This window comes from Lissotriton vulgaris, chromosome 1_1 (genome assembly GCF_964263255.1).
Source record: "Lissotriton vulgaris chromosome 1_1, aLisVul1.2, whole genome shotgun sequence".
Classification (NCBI taxonomy): Eukaryota; Metazoa; Chordata; class Amphibia; order Caudata; family Salamandridae; genus Lissotriton; species Lissotriton vulgaris.
In genome coordinates this window covers 1,169,525,460-1,169,545,238 of record NC_141685.1, presented here as the reverse complement: position 1 = coordinate 1,169,545,238, position 19,779 = coordinate 1,169,525,460, and the positions used below count along the sequence as shown (strand labels likewise).

Sequence of the window (19,779 nt, the reverse complement as noted above, 5' to 3'; positions counted from 1 at the left end):
AGCACAAAAAAATAGCAAAAATGCGCCATGTCCCAGTCAAATGCCAAAACTGTGTAAAAACGTTTGGTTTTCTGACACAAGTCTGTCAGTCCTGGAAAGATCGAAGATGGTGATATAAACACCACAAACCCTTTGTTGATACAATTTGCAGGGAAAAAACAGATGCATTCATCTGTAGCACTTGTTCCCATTTTTCCCCCAAAAACAAATTTTGCTGTTGCCCCATTCCTGTCCAACAAACCGCCCCCACTCTGGGTTTATGTTTCATGTTTTCTGTTGGTATGTCTTTTTCTTTTTTTATTTTATAAACAAGGGTCAGCGAATAACAATCAAAACTGTCTGTTATATCTGTTACATGTAACCTGTAAATACCAATAAAAAAACATTTAAAACACGAAAAAAGTTTTGCTGTATTTTGGCTAAGTTCTGGGTTCCCTCTAGGGGAATCAACCAACCCTGCATACCTTTAAAATCCCCATGATGTTGGAAAAAAAGGACACAAATTCGGCGTAGATACCTTATGTGGTCAAAAAGTTACAGGGGCCTAAGCGCCAACTACCCCAAATTGCCAAAAAAGGCTTAGCACAGGGGAGGAAAAGGCCTAGCAGCGAAGGGGTTAATGGATCCTGATTCATTAGATAATCATGACGAGTAGCCCAGTAAGGAACATTAGTTCAACCTGCCCCAAGCAATACCCCCTATTTACAAAGCAAACTAAGTTACAATCTGAATGTCAGATGCCTTCAGTGGAACCGATCAATATGGAGACAACCCCAGGACAAAATGCGTCTCTCGTAGGGTGTATACCTCAATTTCAGGAGATTATACAAGAACCCCCTTTGATGACCCATTTGATGACAGATACGCAGACAAAAAATAAAAATATATTACAATACAAAGATGAAAGGGAAGAGTCAGTTTAAAGCATGCTTGCCCTTTTACTCGAGGAGATAAGACATCTGAAATGGAGTAAAATATGTTACTTATTCCAGAAAGACTGAAGGAGACAGAAAGTCAAGTTTCAACCTTAGAGGATAAGGTAGCAAGCATGCAGAAGGAAATTATTCATATCGAGAAGAGTAAAAATGTAATAGAAAGCAAGCTGCAGGATTTTCAAAATTATAACAGATGCTCTAACCTCTGTCTGGTGGGCATCCCAGAAGAATCTGAGGACACCCAAGTTCTGAAAAGATCTGAAAAAACAATGCCAGAGTTGGATGGGGATCTGAACATTATCAGAGCTCAGAGGGTACCAGCTCAGAAATATGCAAATGTGAAATATCCTCGTATAATACTTCTTACTTTTGCAGACTTTAGGGTGAAGGATCACATTTTAATCCGGGCAATTACAAGAAGGGTTCTCTCAACACCAGAAGTGTCTCAATTCATGTCAGCAATTACCACATGGAGACACAGAGAATTTGTTAAAATGATTGACTCGTTTAAGGCTAAGGGGACCCAAGCGTCCATTGTTCAGCAAAGCTTAAGATCCAGAATGGCCTATCCTTCACCTGTTTCTCATTTTGGATGTGGAAGATCACTTTTTGCCAAGTGATTTTTCTGGGTTTGTTTGGGCGTAAACACACAGTTTGCAGTATGGATAAAAACTTTGGGAAATGGTCAATTTGCCCGTCCTGAAGCCCTAAAAAGTATTTCTTGACTTCAGGAAGTCATAAAACATAATACTTCCAAAGGTCATATAATGCTTCCAAAGGTTAATATGTTTGGAAATGATCAATATAATCGATCTGTAGCCCTAAAAAGTGTTTATTCACTCTAGGAAGTCATAAAAACAACACAATACTTCCAAAATGGCCTATCTTTAACCTGTTTCTCTTGTAGAATGTGGAAGATTACTTTTTGGCATGTTCAAAGTTATTTTGGTGTTTTGGGGGCAGAAACACAAAGTTTGCAGTATGTGTAAATACTTGGGTAAATGGTCATTTTGCCCGCGTAGAAGCCCAAAAAGTATTTATTGACTTCAGGAAGTCATAAAAACAACATAATACTTCCAAAGGTCAAGGGCCACATAATGCGTCCAAAGGTCAACTTGTGGAAATATGCAATTTCCTCGTTCTGAAGCCTTAAAAAGTGTGTATTCACTCCAGGAACTCATAAACACAACATAATGCTTCGAAAGGATAAAGGGCAAAGATCAACATGTGTGGAAATGATCAATGTATTCAATTTGAAGTCTTTATTCACTCCAGGAAGTTATAAAATCAACAGAATGCTTCCAAAGGTACAAAATGGCCTCTCTTTCAGCTATTTCTCATTTAGTATGTGGACGATCACTTTTTGGCATGTTCAAAGTGATTTTTGTGTTTTTTGGGGGCAGAAACACAAAGTTTGTAGTATGGGTAAAAACTTTGGAAAACGGTCAACTTGCCCGTTCTGAAGCCCTAAAAAGTCATAAAAACAATATATTACTTCTGAAGGTCAAGGGTCACATAATGCTTCCAAATGTCAACATGTGTGGAAATGATCAATTACGCGATCTGAAGCCCTAAAAAGTGTGCATTGACTCCAGGAAATCATAAAACAACATAATGCTTCCAAAGGTCAAGGGTCACATAATACTTCCAAAGATCAGCATGTTTGGAAATAATCAATTTACTTCATCTGAAGCCTTAACAAGTATATATTCACTCCAGGAAATCATCAAAACAACGCAATTCTTTCAAAGGTCCAAAATGGCCTATCTTTCAGCTATTTCTCATTTAGTATGTGGACAATCACTTTTGGGCATGTTCAAAGTGATTTTTGTGTTTCTGGGGTGGAAACACAAAGATTGCAGAACTCATAAAACAGCATAATACTACCAAAGGTCAAGGGTCACATAATGCTTCCAAACATCAAAGTTCAACATGTTTGGAAATGATCCATTTATTCGATCCGAAGCCTTAAAATATGTGTTTATTCACCCCAGGAAGTTATAAAAACAGCATAATACTTCCAAAGGGCAATGTTCATATCATGCTGTCAAAGGTCAACATGTGTGGAAATGATCAATTTACTCGATCTGATACCTTAAAAAGTGTTTATTCACTCCAGGAAGTCTTCAAAACTACACATTACTTCCAAAGGTCCAAAATGACCTATTGTTCAGCTATTTCTCATTTAGAATGTGGATGATCACTTTTGGTCATGTTCAAAGTGATTTTCGTGTTTTCTGGGGCGGAAACACAAGGTTTGCAGAAGTCATAAAAACAACATAATACTTCCAAAGGTCAGGGGTCACATCATGCTTCCAAAGGTCAACATGCGTTGAAATTATCAATGTACTCGATCTGAAGCCTTAAAAAGTGTTTATTCACTCCAGGAAGTCATAAAAACAAAATAATACTTCCAAAGGTCAACATGTTTGGAAATAATCAATTTACTCAATCTGAAGCCTTTAAAGTGTTTATTCACTCCAGGAAGTCATGAAAACAACACAATACTTCTGAAGGGTCATATAATGCTGTCAAAGGTCAACATGTTTGGAAATGATGAGTTTACTGGATCTGCAGCCTTAAAACGTGTTCATTCCCTCCAGGAACTCATCAAAACAACACAATACTTCTAAAGGTCCAAAATGGCCTATCTTTCAGCTATTTCTCATTTAGAATGTGGATGGTCACTTTTGGTCATGTTCAAAGTGATTTTCGTGTTTTCTGGGGTGAAAAGACAGAGTTTGCAGTATTGTTAAAAACCTTCAGAAATGGGCAATACTGTGAAGCCCTAAAAGTATTTATTTACTTCAGGAAATCATAAAAACAACATTTATTTATTTTATTTTAAAGGTTTTATATAGCGCTGGCTAGACCCGGAGGTATCAGAACGCTTTACATGAGTATCAAATCATAATTACAGGTTACATTGTTACAAAGGTTACACAGTTATTAGAGAATGGCAACATAGTTACTTGTAAGGTCGAGATAAACAATAAGCACAAATACGTAAGGGGGAAAGCAGGCAAGGGGAGAGATTCAGGGGAAGGGGGGTAGGAGCAGGGGAAGTAGACAGATAATGAAGGCGGGAAAGAGGAGGGGAGGGTGAGAGACATAGCATGGAAAGAGGAGGGGAAGGGTGACCGGGACAAAAACTGCTATACGAGTCAAAGCAACGTCCAAAGTCCAGTAAGCTGTGATCCCAGGGAAAGTGGTATCACTTCCCTATCTCTGTTGCGAGAGGCTCCCTTTACGCGGGGGACTCTTTCAGAGAGGTCTCTGAGATTCCAAGGCCTACATACTGGATCATTTCCCAAAAAGGTGTGATGCAGTGCTTTGGCAAGGGGTGCCATACCATACCTCAGCTGTGAGTGGCTCCCTTGGCGCAGTGGACTCTCTCAGCGGGTTCGCTGATACTCCAGAGTATAAATATTGAAACTTTCCCCAACAAGGGGAGAAGGAGTGCTTAGTCAAAGAGCACAAAGGACAGGGGGCTAGGCGGAGTAGCAGGCAAGGGGAGAGATTAAGGAGAGAGGGGATAGGAGCTAGGGAAGTAGACAAAGAGAGAAAGAGTGCTAAATGGGAACAGATTTAATTAATGAATTTTATATAGCTCTGGCTACACCCGAAGGAATAAGAGCACTTTACATGAGGAACAATAATGTTGCAATTTACATCAGTTGAAAGTTACAGAAGTATCAAGGGGACAAGGTGGATGGAGCAAGGAAGGGTAAGGGGAACATAGGGGGCAAGGTGGATGGAGCAAGGAAGGGTAAGGGGCAGATTTGAAGGCATCGTGAGAAGCGCTGATGTCAGCTTTAATGTTGTCGCGCAGCTCTCTTTTAAAGACCCTGAGTGTGGCAAGGAGATCATCGCGGGTCAGCCCCATATTCTCCTTTGGCTGTTTATGCCCTAGTTCTTGTCCGTCTCCCGTGTTAGAGTTTCCAAAGTAGCTTAAGACCTTGTTGGTTTGTGATTTTTTGGGAGGTATAAGAGCAATTCCCGGGTCCAAGCCGCATGTTGGTGTGCTCGTGTGTTCCACCTCTCACACAGCTGTGGGGACTAGACTTGTGGTTCTCAAGTGGCACTGTAGGTCAGGGTCTCTCCTCCTGTCGCGGAGCACACTCCTCAGGGCCTCTGGGCAGCGTCCTGTGAGTGGCCATGGCCTATTGTATACCCCCGGGTGCCTTAAGAGCTTGAGATATAAGGGATTGATCTTAAGGTCAGGCAGCGAGGTCAGGAAGGCCTTTTCTGGGGGCTTCTTCCTTCGCTGCAGTATCCCTGCCTTCAGCCCCATTGCTAGTGGTTCCACTTAGGCTAGCGCACCACTGATCGGGAGGCGGGAGTCTCTTGACAGGCATGTGGGGCAGTTTCCGCAGTCAGGGATGCTACAGAGGAACTGGTGATGGTGTAATTGAAAGGTAGCATGTGCCCTGGTCACGATTGTCTCTCCGTGACTTCCTCAGCCGCATCGGTAGGCTCTGCTGCATGGGGCCTTCACTCGGGGCCTTCACTCCAAGCCAGCTGCCATTTCATGTTCAGCGTCACACTTCCTGCATAAAGAACATTGCCGCCGATTTTGCACCCTCTCATGTAGCAATCCGTCTCACCAGCGCCGTGGCACTAGGGGGAGGTCACAGGGCCGAAATTCGCTTTGGTGCCGAGGATCGCACTCCGGCTCCCAGCAGCATCTTAACAGCGGGCCCGGCTACCATGTTCTCCTCACGGCCGCGCTCCATCAAGACCGCAACGTCGGGTCCAAAGCACCCCCTGGGCTCTTTATAACTTGAAAATGTTCCCCATGCTTTCCGTGTGTGTTGCTTTCATCGGTCCTTCGTGTTCTTTTTTTAAAAATATCTTTATTCTTCAACAAGTCAGCAAGTACAAGAAAAAAAATCAATCATAGGCAGGATTACATATATCTTATGACAAAGAAAAGAAGAAGAAAGAGAAAAAAAAAAGAAAGAAGGGAACACAGAGATTATATGAAGCAGGGATAAGACAAAACAAGAGACAATAGATACGTAAGTAATTATACTAAATTACTCATCAATGACATTCCAATATGAGACCCCATATAGATTCAAGTTTATTCTGGGCTTGTAACCCCCTAGCGTTCGCCAGCATGTGTTCCATTGAGTATATCTCCTTCAGCAACATCCACCAATCTACTACAAGCATGATCAATAATAGCCGATTCTGTTGATGACTAAACATATGAGGTCCCAACATAATATCCCTCGCTGTAGGGGAAAAATCAATCCCTAATGTCTGAGAGCGAATTTGGCCTATCTGTTGCCAAAAGTCTTTCAATTTAGGACACTCCACAAACATATGTATCAAATTTGCAGCAAAAAGATCGCATTTAGGACATTTCGTACACGTGCTAACTGTCCCAATATTGACCCATTGAGCTATTCTCTCTGGTGTATAATACAAAGTACAAATAGTACGAAACTGCTGCATTTGTAAATTAGTAGCATGTACATATTTTTTTACTACACACAAACTTTGCTCTATATCGTTTTCCAAGACCTCCTCCCCGAGTATCACGCTCCATTTATGGGCTAATTTATTACCATCCTTTATTACCATCCCCCTTTCTAAAACTGGCGAGAATCTTATACATACGGCTAATCTTGAATTTGGCGCTATCTTGATATAATAAGCCCCATAAGTCTGACTTACCTACATTAGTCAATTTTAGATGCGTCACCAGAAAGCTCTTAATTTGCAAATATTTAAAAAACATATGACCTGGTAGGTTAAACAAAATTTGAAGTTTCTCAAATGAGGCAAACCCACCGTGATCAAATAAATCCCCCAGTGTAAAGCTCCCAAAATCCGCCCATTGTCTTAGTACAGCATCATGAAAAATCTCAGGGAAGATTGGATTCCACCATAGAGGGAGTTTGTCGTGATAATAAGATTGGTCACGGCTGGTGAAAATAGCTTTCCAGATGGAGATAGTGTCCCGTAGAGTCTTGAATTTTACCCGTTTAAAGTAATTAGGATCAGTGGTTTTATAAATATACATCATACTATTTTCTGCCAATAGAAGTTGATGAAAAAAGGTGGTACATGAAGGTGGAGAAGTGTGGCTCAATGGTTAGAGCGGCAGACCCTGATGCAGAGGTCTGGCCCGGGACCAGGGTTCAATTCCCCCCCTCAGCGGGTCTTGGGCTCAAAATTCCACGGACCTGATAATTCTCGCCTCGGTGCCTATTCCAATCATGGAGTCCCACTCTGCAACTCTGGACAATAGCTTGCTTAATCTCCACAACGGCCCCCACAACGCTAAGGATGCCTGGTCTCCACCTTGGGGGTGCCCAGGAGTGGACGCCTCACAAGGAAAGCCAGGATGGGTTCCACAGCGGTATTCGTACAAGCGCCTTGAGACCCTTGCGGGTGAGTAGTGCGCTATACAAGTATCAATTTTCTTTAATAGACCGTGGAAGCGAGCTGTAAAAGCAGACCAAAAGTACATTTTAAAATTTGGGAAGTCTATACCCCCCTGTTCAAAGGGCACTTCAATAGATCCATTGCTCTGCGTGCCTTCCTATAGCCTCATAGGAAGCTACTGAAAAGGCCATCTAATCTTTTTTTTTTTTTAACTATTGCAGACCCGTAGAGGAATAGATCTGAAAAGATACAAAAATGTTGGGAGTATTTTCATTTCGATTATATTAGCACGGCCAATAATACCAATCGGAAGTTTGTGCCATTTTTTTTAGCTGGATAGCTGTTTCTTTAATCAATAATTCATAGTTTAATGAGATTATTTGGCTGATCTGTGGAGATATTCTGACCCCCAGATACGTAGCCACAGTACATACCCCTCTTAGACAATCCCTGGTAGTAAAGTTTACCAACACCTGCGTTTTATGTGTGTTGAGCTTATATAGCAGGCTACTACTCCAAATCTATCTGCTTCTTTTTCTATTTCTACCATTGCGCTAATTGGTTCGGGTGAGAATATAGCTATGTCATCTGCATAGGCTGTTACCTTTAATGAATTTATGCCCTGCCTTATTGGGATGATTTGAGGATTAGATTGGAATGAAAAAATAAATAGTTCAATATAAAGGGCAAATAAAAGGGGAGAGAGTGGGCATCCCTGTCGAGTGCCACGGAAGATTGAAAATATTTCCGATTGTGCTCCTAGATACATTAGTTTTGCTTGAAGCTTACCATATAAAGCCTGAATCCATTGTTTAAATCTTTACCCTATACCCATCTTCTCCAGTACAACCCATAAAAACTTCCAATCAACCCTATCAAATGCCTTTTGCTCGTCTAAAAGCAACATTCCCAGTTGAATCCCTCTTTTTTCCGCAAGATCAAAGGCAGTAATAGCAGTATTTATATGAGCCGTAGTCTCCCTACCTTGAATAAATACCATGTTGATGGACTGAGACAAGATCGGACATTGCTGGTGCTAATCAATTAGCCAAGATTTTAGCGAATATTTTGGCGTCTGAGTTTATTAGTGAGATGGGCCTATAAGAGCCACACTCATTAGGAGGCTTATTTTTCTTTAAAAAGAAGACTATTCGTGTCAAATTCCAAGATTCTGGTACCACTCCATTATAACCAATATATTGAGTTACCTCTCTGAATGGTTTAATTAAGTACTCCTTGAAAGCTTTATAAAATTCCAGAGGTATCGAGTCTTCCCCTGTAGCTTTTCCCGAAGGGAGCGCAGAAATTACTAATAATATTTCCTCATTGCTGATGTCATTACCCATAACAGCAGTATCATCTTCTTTTAATTTTGGCAAGTGTATATTCTGAAAGTACTGTTGTTTATCTTCAACATTAGAAATAGTTTCAGAAGTATATAACTTCTGATAAAAAACAAACAATTGTTCTAAAATCCCCTTTCGGTTCCGTATGTGTAGTCCCATTTGCTGATTTGATTTCTTTAATATGGGTTTTAGCCTGATCGTCGGCTACCTTATGGGCAAGGACTTTTCCCATATGCTCACCAAACTCATACTGTAAAGCACGGTATTTATTAAATCTATTGATCATTCTTTCCCTAAATACCTTTTTAGCTGCTACCCTGTGATCAATCAAATCTCGTAACAACTCCTCCTGATTACATGAAGCAGACAATCAAAATAGCCTGCTGTGTTTGGTCTTGCTTTTTTTATTTTGTTGTAGTATGTATTGTAATGTCAAACCTCCACCCACTGCTTTTCAAGTATCCTATATTATATTAGGTTCAGACGTATCCTTATTTTCCTGAAAAAAGAGTTTGAGCTGCCTACTAATAGTCTCCACATAAGTCTAGTCTGTAAGTAAATATTTTGGAAATGTAAAAGGTTTATGAATTATTTCTGCTGGTGCAACTTGGAACTTTACCATAAGAAGATTGTGGTCAAAGGTTATACGTGGGTATATCGTCATCTCCGCTGTTGTAGCAAAACCGTTGGAAACCCATACCATGTCTATTCTTTTTTTTGTGAAAACTTTTTATTTAGTTTCATTCTAGGGATACAATAAAACAATCTGGAGCATAAACATGCAACATAGTTCAGCACATTTTTGTCAAGAACATTTTGAATTATTACAAAAGTATAAATATACATTTTCACAGCACCAGGGACCCAACAACATTTTCAAAGTCCTTGATTATTAAATCTCCCCTGAGTCAGAGTCACTGTCTTCTTGGTCCGACGGTGGGTCACAAATCTCACCTCTATACGTATTCCAAGCTCCCCATATTTTATTCCACTTTTTGGGGCAGCCTCTGCTTCTAAACACCGCTCTCTCAGCTATCATGGCTGCATCCATATCCTTACCCCATGCTGCTAGGTTAGGCAACTCTGCTCCTCCCCATTTTGTGCTATATTTCTCTTAGCAACCATCATGCCTAGGGTGACCCAACTTTGCCCAGAAAGTGTAAGGTCGTTTGGCTCCCCTATATTTAATAGGCAGCGAAACCCCCCCCACCTGTGAGATTGTTCTTAGCACTTGTGTCCAAAAGTGCGCTATTCTGGGACAGTCCCATATGGTATGGTAAAAGGTCCCTTCTTCTCCACAGCCTCTCAGGCAGTAGGGATGCTCCAATCTACCTATCTTATGCAGGGTGTGTTTAGTGTAGTAGGAGCGGTGTAAAATGCGTAACTGCACCAGCCTAAGACGCGCGGGTATACCCACCTCCCGTGGAGATGCTAATGCTTCCTGCCATTCTGAGTCGTCTGTTTCACCAAGATCGGGTCTGGCAGGTTGTTTATAAGCTTACGGTAGGTAAGCGAGGTTGCCCTCTTTGGCATGTAATCAGTCAACAATCTGTCCTCCAATGGGGATGCCAATGGGGATGCATCTGGGACGTCTGAACCAGTCGATAGTGCTGCCATCAGGGCGTGTCGGATTTGTGTGTACCTGAACGTTCCGAGGGGGCCAGTTCGTACTGCCGCCTTAAGTTGTCAAATGAAACCACTTCCCCCTTCTGCCACATATCTCCGACGGTGGGTATTCCAATGTCATCCCAACGGTCAAATCCCTTACTGTGTCTGAGATTTCCCAGCCGTTTTGTATCCCACAGTGGAGTGAGCTGGGTTATCACCCCCCGCCATCGCAATTTTGTCTGAGCCGTATGCCACAGTTCAAGAGTATGACTTAGTGGTCCGAACCGCGCCAGTACCAATTTTTTATCTTAAAGGGGGGCTAACATACCCCTCACGCCTAACAATGCTCTGTCTGCCTCCAATGCCGGGTCCAATTTGATTAATTACTTTTAGTTGTGCTGCCCAATTACCATGTCTATTCTTGAATATGACTGATGCGGAGATGAGTAATAAATATATCCTGCAGTGTTAGGGTGTAAGTATCTCCACAGATCCGTCCCTAGATGTAACCTCCCCATTTCTACTATGGCTGCTCTTGATCTGTTCATTCTACGAATAGGTGCCTGTCTACTAGTATCTATGTTGTAGTCCATAATACAATTAAAGTCCCCCAAGATCATTTTTTCTCCATCCCAATTTAAAAGTTCCATATATACCGAATCAAAAAAGAGTGGTTCATCTATATTAGGACCATATACACCACATATGACATACTTTTCACTTTGTATTTCTACCTGGGCTATTGCCCACCTCCCACCTCGATCAGTCAAAGTTTTTAAAGGCACACAGCGAAATCCCTTTTGTTTTAGAATAGCCACTGCCCTGATAGAGCAAGACTGTGAAGTGCATATAATAGTTTCATAGCCAAGTTGCCCTGATAACCTCCGATCTTTATAAGAAAGATGTGTTTCTGTTAGTATTACAAGCTGTGAGTTATATGTCTTCAGTTCCTCCCGTACCAGCTGCCTCTTGAGTTTACTATTTAAGCCGGCGACATTCCAAATAATACATTTGATTTTATTCATCATAAAAGTATTTATTTTCCCGTTTAATGTAACCCATTATTCTGTTCAGTTTATTTTCCTCCTGCCCTGTTATAAGCATCACTACTTCTTTTCTAGCTGTCTTGTTGAACTCTTTTTTCATCTTTTCATCCACCCGACCCTTCCCAGGACTCATAGACCCACCCCCCGTACCTTGGGAAAGGAATTACCCCCCTAACAAAAAGCTGCTCAACTAGCAGCCAAAGGGAGACAATACACCCCAGATGCAGCCCCCTCACCCGAAAGCCTCTACTCCTAAAATCGTGAAAGTAACATATAAATAAGCCCCACCACATCAATTCGATTCAACTTAGTGCTTCCCACCCTTCTCATGTTGCATGTACTAAGTGCCTCCTTAGCCTCTTCAATTGCAGAAAAAAAATAAGTTTGACCTCCTCTCATTACCTTTAGCCGTGCCGGCTCTTGTAAAAATACCTGTGCATTTAAAGATTTCATAGGTTCTATTACCTGCCGCATTAACCATCGCCTATCCATCGTGGCTTTACAAAGATCTGAGCGTACAAAAAAAGTAACAGTTTCAAATGTTATAAGCGAGCTAGGGCGAGCCTTTGGATATACCGCCTGACGTTACAAAAAATTACCAAAATAAATTAGCATAGGCCTTGGAAATTTAGATCCCTGTCTCTGAGGCCCAAGAGGTAGTCTATGTGCCTGCTGTATCTGGCTGTCCCAAACCCAATCTGCCAGCACCAAGTATGCTTGAGGGTCTGCGCCCTCTTTTCCCTCCGGGACGCCAAATAATCTCAAGTTCTGCTGTCACTGGCGATTTTCTAAATCTTCCACCTTGAGCTGGAGTACTTTGATTGAAGTATCATGAGTCTGTTAGGTCCACTGTCTGTGACACAGCCTCCTCAGTATCCGCTATACGTTGCTAGAGATCTGTTATATCATTTACCAGTGAGTCCACCTTAGCTGTTGCAGATTGAAGAGCCTGTTGGATGCCTACGTTATCCGTCCTGAGTTGTGAATAATGTTCCTGAGCTTCCTGTCTCTGATCTTTTAGTGCTTGAAAGATTATAGCTAATGATGGTTCTAGGACCACAACTTGACTAGACACAAGGCCTAGAGCCTGTAAAATTGCTGGGCCCACAAGGAGCCACCCAAGGTATTGACACATGGGTCTCACGGGGGACGTGTGCAGTGTGAGAACACAGCCGCGAATCACCGTTCGCTTCTATGGGGAAAGTCGCGGTTGGAAATTTAAAGATAAAGGACACTTAGGAGAAGAATTTGAGCAAACCCCTTTAAACTTAAGGGGTTCTAGGGCCAACACCCACAGGAGCACCTGAGTACTTGAGTTACCTCACCCAGGGAAGCCAGGTGCATAGGTGGCTTTTGGTGTCGGGAATCGTCGTCGTTTCCAATGGCGATCTGCTGCAAAGTGCTGCTGCCGTCGAAGTGGAAAGTGTCCGGGTGGATCCAAGCCTGGATCGAAGATGAGAAGAACCTGAAAGCAGAAGGGACAGAGTCTGGGTCACTAGCCAGTAACCAGGAGCACGATAGGCGGATGCCCACCAATGTCGGGTGATTTCAGGTGAAGGAGGTGAAGCTTGACTCTTCAGCCATGAGGACCAGGAGGCGTGGATGACAACCAGGATCTGGAATCGAGCTGTCCCACGAAGGATGTCGAGTGCTGCGGTGTCGGTGCCCGGATTGGACCCAACAAGCCTTGGCAACAGCAACCCATGCAGAAAAAAGCTTTGGTGCAGACCAGCAAGGTTTGAGGGACTCACCACGTGGTGGGGAGACAAGGCACGTCTGGAGCAACAAGGGAAGCCAAAGGAAAATCAGAGTTGCCTTCACAGGGACCCACCAGTCAAAGGACCAGTGATTGCGAAGGAGCCTCGAGCGTAAATGCAAGAAGCGGGCTCACAGACCACTTGTGGAGTGTAGCCCACAAACTTCAGTACAAAAGGTGCTCGGGGCTTGGGCTACAAGTAACCCAAAGCACGACTTCAAGAGACGCCGAGAAGTCAGTGCACTTGCAATTGTGCACTGTGTCCAGGAGTTCCGTTTCCACTTCACTTGTGAGGGCTGAGGGTCTCGGCTTTGCTGGGGACTCGGGTCGGCCTCTGAGAAGTCTGGAAATCCTCTTCCTGGGCTGCAAATACTTCAGAGTCCGGTGGGAGCTTCAGACTTGCAGACCGGCAAATGCTTCGTTGGTGCCTGCCAAGCAGGGGAGTCACTCCTTGACCCCAAGGGAGATTCTTCCGTCCTCTAGTCTTTAGTAGAGAGTAAAAGTTCTGGGATTTCTGTAGCAGAGTTTCGTCCAGGTGTAATCTAAAGTCCTGTTGCCATGGGTTCCTTACTTATACCTAAGAAAGGGGTTGGACATACTCTGGGGACCCACCTATGGGAGGGTCTGGAAAGAGGGGTGGCTACACCCATTTCCTTTGTCCAGTTTCGTGTCAGAGCAGGGGCTGGTAGCCCCTGCAACCAGTTTGAACTGGGCTATGCACAGGGACACAAAATGTGCCCCCAGTGCAGACTTCAAAGCACTCTCAGAAGGCACCCACCCAGTCCCAATCCACTAAGGCCTGTCTGGGAGGTGGTTAAACCTCCATGTGACAGGAAACCTTTTGTCCAGGCCTCCCCTACCGGAGTTTCGGTCAGCAGCAGGAGGCCAGACTCGTGTCTGTGGCTGCAGCATCCATTTTGTGATGCAAGGGCTCTTTTAAATTGGTACCAGGTATACCGGTGTGTACATGTCTCTCCCTCTAGAAGGGTGGAATTCTACCCCCGCCCCCAGAACTGGCGGGTGGGTAGGATTCCAAAGTGTTTGGCACCAAACACGACATGTTTCCATGCAGCCATTCCAAAGTTAGCATTTACCGCGAGGTTATAATGCACTTATATGGTCTGACTGCATCACAGAACAGCCCCAGAGTATAGATTCTGAAGGCTGCAGAGGGGCCCTGCTCATGCATGGGCACCCTCTCACACGAAACCAAGCACCCTGCTTCCAGGATTGATAAGGCCTTCCATAGGGGTGACTGAGAGGTTTCTATGTGCAGTGATTTAAGGTAGATGTATGTATTCCTTTTGTGAAGCGCTCTGGCACCTTCGGGTAAAGTCTGCGCTATATAAAAACGCATAAATAAATAAATAAATAAATAACCTATATCTCAGTAAGGGGTGCATGCACCACTTACCCAGGCTGCAATAGCAGTCCTGTGGTGTCATTTTGGAAGGCTTCCAAGGGGTGGCATAATACATGCTTCAGCCCCTGGTAGGCATTTGGGGTACCTATGCCCTTAGTACCTAGTGTACCATATACTAGGGACTCACAAGGGTACCCCCAGTAACCAAACCGGAGTGTACCTATAGTACATGGGATCAATTTAGAGAGGAAGCAGCTAGGCTGGGGTCCTGAATAGCAGGATCTCAGTCAAACTAAGTCAAAAACCATCATACCACCAGGAGAAAAGTAGGGGCAACCATGCAGTCAGATTCCACCTTCCTACAGTCACATAATGCTTCCAAAGGGCAAAGGTCAACATGTGTGGAAATTATCAATTTCCTCAATCAGAAGCCTCAAAAAGTGTTTATTCAATCCAGGAAATCATAAAATCAACACAATACGTCTTAAACCTTTGGGAGTTAGTCACACTGTTGAGTCATTCACTGCTAACTTGCATTTTAAAGTAAATACTGATGCAGTATCTAACAGTAACATTGGCGCAGTCTAGGTTGCGCTCCCTTTGCCAATCACTCCACGTACACAATTTGTTAATTCGATCATCGATAATATGCCGTCTATTGACACAGAGACCCACAGATACCTGTGCACATCCAGTATGAGGCAAAAAACAGACTAACCTGAATCTCCTGGAAACCGGCGGGGATACACTTAAAACTTCAAGATCCAGAATGGCATTCCTTTATAGGCAAAAAGAATATCTGCATTTTCCAAGAGACTTGGGTTGTGGATAGGGTACACATAAATGGTTACACAACATACATAGTGTAGAATCCAATTGTGAGAAGTTGGCCTGATATATGATGTTTCCAATTCTGGAACCACCTTGTATCAGTCCAAACAATCCCTTATGGTGTCTGGTTGTAAGTCAACCTTATAGACAAGCTATCTTAATGGTAGAATAGACTAAGCAGCCTTAAAGGCTAAACTCAAGAGGTCGTGTTAAGCGAGCTGTTTTACCAATCACAATCCTGTAATATCAAATGAAAGGACACCACACAAGTATATATTATAAAAATATATGTGTTTATGTCTAAAATAATCCCCAGTACTCTTTATGAGCAAAGGGGGCACAAGCGTTTAAACAAAAGTACAGTATAACATATGAAAGTTGCACAATTATGGATGAGGGCGGGTGGCCACTCAAACCATATATCAAGAAAATGGTATAAGAGATACCAATCGAACAGTGGTTAGGCCTAGGGCATCGCTGGGAGCAGTCGGGACTAGCAATGCTGAAGTCGGGAAAAGCCCGCGGGATTCGGGTGCAGCGCTTAAAGCACACGCATGCACCAATGTTAAGTCAATGGTGCGTAAAAGTTACACAAATAGAGTTTAAGGATACTGCCGCTGAACCTAGAAGTTGATCTAAGAGGGGGGTTCAACCCGGGGAATCCACATGGGACCTGGGTACTATACGGTGTAGGAAAGAAGGGTCCCAGTAGAGCTGCTATATATTTTGCTTGCATTTATTATAGAAAATTCAGAAGGAATAGCATACAGTGTCAATTAATCACAATGCATGATCCATATCATTTGGTCAAATAAAAGTGCCCCAAGAAAGGAAAGGGAAGGGGGGATAGCGTGATGCTGTGCAGGAAACAGGACAGTGAGGGAATAAAGTTCGTGACAAACTTATATATTGCAATATTAATTTTGAATGCAATACAATTTTAAGGCTTCAGATCCCTGAGCCAGAGAAGTTGGGGGATTATAACATAACCCAAAAGGTAAGGACTATTTCTGTTGACACCGAAAAGTTCAAAATTATGGGGGAGTGTCAACCGAACAGAACATAAAAGTAGCCGTCGACGTTTCGACCCCACGCTACATCTGTAGGCGTTTGTCTAGCCTTACATCGGGGTCTTCATCAGGACAAGGTGGTCAACAAAGGAGCACTACAGTATCTAGAAATATAAAACACAATAAGGTGTAAAAAGCCGACTATCATTGTCAAGGTTACCGGAGTGAACGGCAATCACATTAATCACACAGTTACCATGGGTGTTTGTGGGCAAATAATTACAGATAATTGTGAACATTGTTTTAAAAAATAACACACATGCGAAAAAATCATAACCTAAGGTATACATTTCTATGTAATTCAGTAAAAACCAGTGAAGAGTAACTTGTTAAATTAGATATTGTCTAGCGTGTACAGGATAACACACAGAAACACAACATCCTGACTCGACCAGGGGAGACCAATTAATCCCATACTACAAAATGTCATATTATAAAATGACCTCTAAGGATCATATCGCCCATACTCTTTAGGGTACTCTTTCAGGGGTACCATATGGACAATGTGAAATGGGAACCCAGATGTAAAGGGGTGCTAACATGATTTACGTAAGCCACAAAAGGGACATACCTGCTCAGTCCGAGCAAAACACGATTATATTCTCATCTGTCATCAGGTGACTGGTCTGAGTTTAGGGACAAGATGAAGAAAAGGTCATATTCACATCAGGTGCTTGGGCTGGATCTATGAACAAGTTGCCGAATATTAGTGCACTGGGTCACATTACTAGGGAGGAAACAGCATGTATTAAGATCGGGGCTTACCTCTATTATTACCCAAAATTTGAATGACGACGAGGCGTCACTGTGGGTCGCCTTCGGTGTCCTGCTGCATCTCTAAGCAGGGAAATTGGGAGGGAATTGTGAGACCAACTTGAGAGCGTATTGTGAATACTAGTCCTAGAGGAGTAAGTCTCACCTTGTGTCTTGATACACGGGGTTGAGGGCAGCAACCTTTTGCAATTTTGCGAATGCACGTGGTTCACAAAGAAGAAACGAACCCGCGTTAATCTATGGGCAAATAAGTGAATATTTTTGAGGATTTGACCGTCACGATATACATAAAATATCATCCTATTACGGGGTCAATGCTCACCTAGAAGGCCCACGAGGGTAGAGGTGTCCTTAATACAGTACTCGGCGGGGCGTCATAGCGATCTAGGCAAGTTCGCCGCGTCTGTGAAGAGGGGGAGCGGAAATAAGTTAAAAACCGCCCGTTGGAGTGTAGGGTTAACAATTTGAGAGGGAGAGGGTATTCGTACCTTATTCTCACGATCACGGAGCACCCAGTCGCCGCTTTCCGCGTTTGTTGAAAACAAGCAAGTGGGCGTGGTCTGCAGCAAGGGTTTTTAAAGAGACGGGAGGACATTGGCTCTGGAGCGTTGTTAGTGGCAACCCAAGAGCGTGGTTGGAGGGGATAGAAAACGGACACTACGTCAGGCAGAATCTACTAACGTTGTTAATGGCAGCCAGAGACTTGATCGAAATCAGTACATTTTTAAACGCCCATATGTGAAGACGTCCGCAGCCGCAATGTTACAGAAATGCTTAATGAGTTGGGAGGGTCACATTATCACAAGGTAACGTAGTACCGTAAAGTTATGGTCTGCTAATTAGCATAGTTAAAAAATGTGGGTTTGCTAGTAGAATGGGGGGTATCTCTCTACTCCGTAGGTAATGGTCGGTTGCCACATAGAATGTAGCCCATTCTACATTCTTTTTACTGGGTCATTGAGTACCTCCACAAATACCATTAAATCAATAAAAATTCACTGGGTTACAGGTACCGCGTTTGCGTCGAGATGCACCTCTCAGGCACGAGGGTGAAGATCTCTTATTGTATATCCAACAAGGGATACCATGTTGTTCAGCACTATTTATAACGGATGGTGATCTCTACTATGTTCGGATATGAGGTAGTGAGATAACATACTCATTCCTGTATAATCAAAATATGTAAAATGTTAAATGGAAATACAAAATACATTCACTCAGAGATGCACCTCTCACACAGGAGGGTGAAGATCTCTTATCATATATCTCGCCAAAAATGTTTTGTTATGTGCAGCATTGTCTGTAGTATTCAGAAGACTTGTGCCTAACAGCTATACACAGAGGTTACATAGTTCAATTAATACCTCCTAAAGACCTCTCACACAGACGGGTCAACTAAGGGGGGATTCCTGTGATAGTACATAAGCAAGCCACGTGTCTAATAAGTGAAATAACAGATCTGGTCAGGTGACATACCTATTTATACATTATCAGCCAAAACTGGCTAATTGGGCATGGCTGCTTTCTGACTCATTTAGGCCATTTCTAATAGTGTCCAAGATAGTCATCCATTTTGATTCTCGTAGAGTTAGGATTCGTGAGATGTTCCCACCCCTGGGGCCCAAATTGATTTTCTCTAGAACTAGCCATTGTAATGTCTCTGGCGTATGACCCTTCAGGGAACAATGGTCAACCAGGGGGGCACCCTGTACTTGGCATCTGATCCTGCTGCCATGCTGTAGGATGCGCGCTTTGACCTTTTGCTGAGTCTGGCCTACATAAGCTAAATCGCAAGGGCATCTAATCCAGTAGATGACATTTGAGGAGTTGCAGTTGGTGTGTGACTTTAAGAGGTACGTCTTACCTCTGTAGGTCAACTCTTTAGTTTGAATAGTCGTGGCACATGCAGTGCATGATCCACATCTGGTATGTCCCACAACCGGTGGAAGATGCCAAAGTGAGTGAATGGTAGGTGTTAGAACTGGCTATTTCTGGTAGGCTAAGGCTGACGCCAAAGCCAGGCAGAAACCACCATTCTAGTCAGGGCAAGGAAGTCACACGCCAAGATAACCTCTGCTCACCCCCTTGGTAGCTTGGCTCAAGCAGTAAGGCTAAACTCGGAGGCAATGTGTAAAGCATTTGCGCCAGCGCACAACAGCAACAACATACTAGGCACACCACAAAAGAGACTCCACACAAGGTTATTATAAAAATAACTTTTGTATTGTAAAAACACATCAGATAAAATCACACATATACATTGTGCCAACTGGCACAGGCAATATTCACAGGGATTATGTACACAAGACAGTGCCACTGTCATATTCATATATAGCACTTCTAGATAAAATGTAGAATATAAAATCACTTCTAGAATGAAATAGTAAAACATAAAATGGTAATCACAAAGATAACAACCAGTAACCACTGGTAACAGGAACCAGGACCTTACTAGGACCACCTGTACTACGAAAGAAGAACCACCTAAGTATCACACAGCATTAGGGGTCTAAGAAAGAATACATTACTCATGATGCAATAAACCTACATTCAGAGGAGTAGAACAGACAACCACCTAAGTATAACCACATTTAGGGGCATAAACCAGAACACCTTACCCATGATGCATGAACGCATTCAGAGGAGTAATA

At 43.0% G+C, this 19,779-nt stretch overlaps 1 long non-coding RNA gene across 1 annotated transcript; it reads right to left on the bottom strand.

Annotated features, from left to right (window-relative positions):
* Positions 1 to 17,279: 17,279 nt before the first annotated feature.
* Positions 17,280 to 17,673, bottom strand: LOC147748864 (uncharacterized). Its single transcript, XR_015299730.1, has 3 exons — positions 17,617 to 17,673; positions 17,451 to 17,531; positions 17,280 to 17,365 (listed from the first exon to the last, which is right to left on the bottom strand). It is a non-coding gene; the product is annotated as an uncharacterized LOC147748864 (long non-coding RNA).
* Positions 17,674 to 19,779: the final 2,106 nt, after the last annotated feature.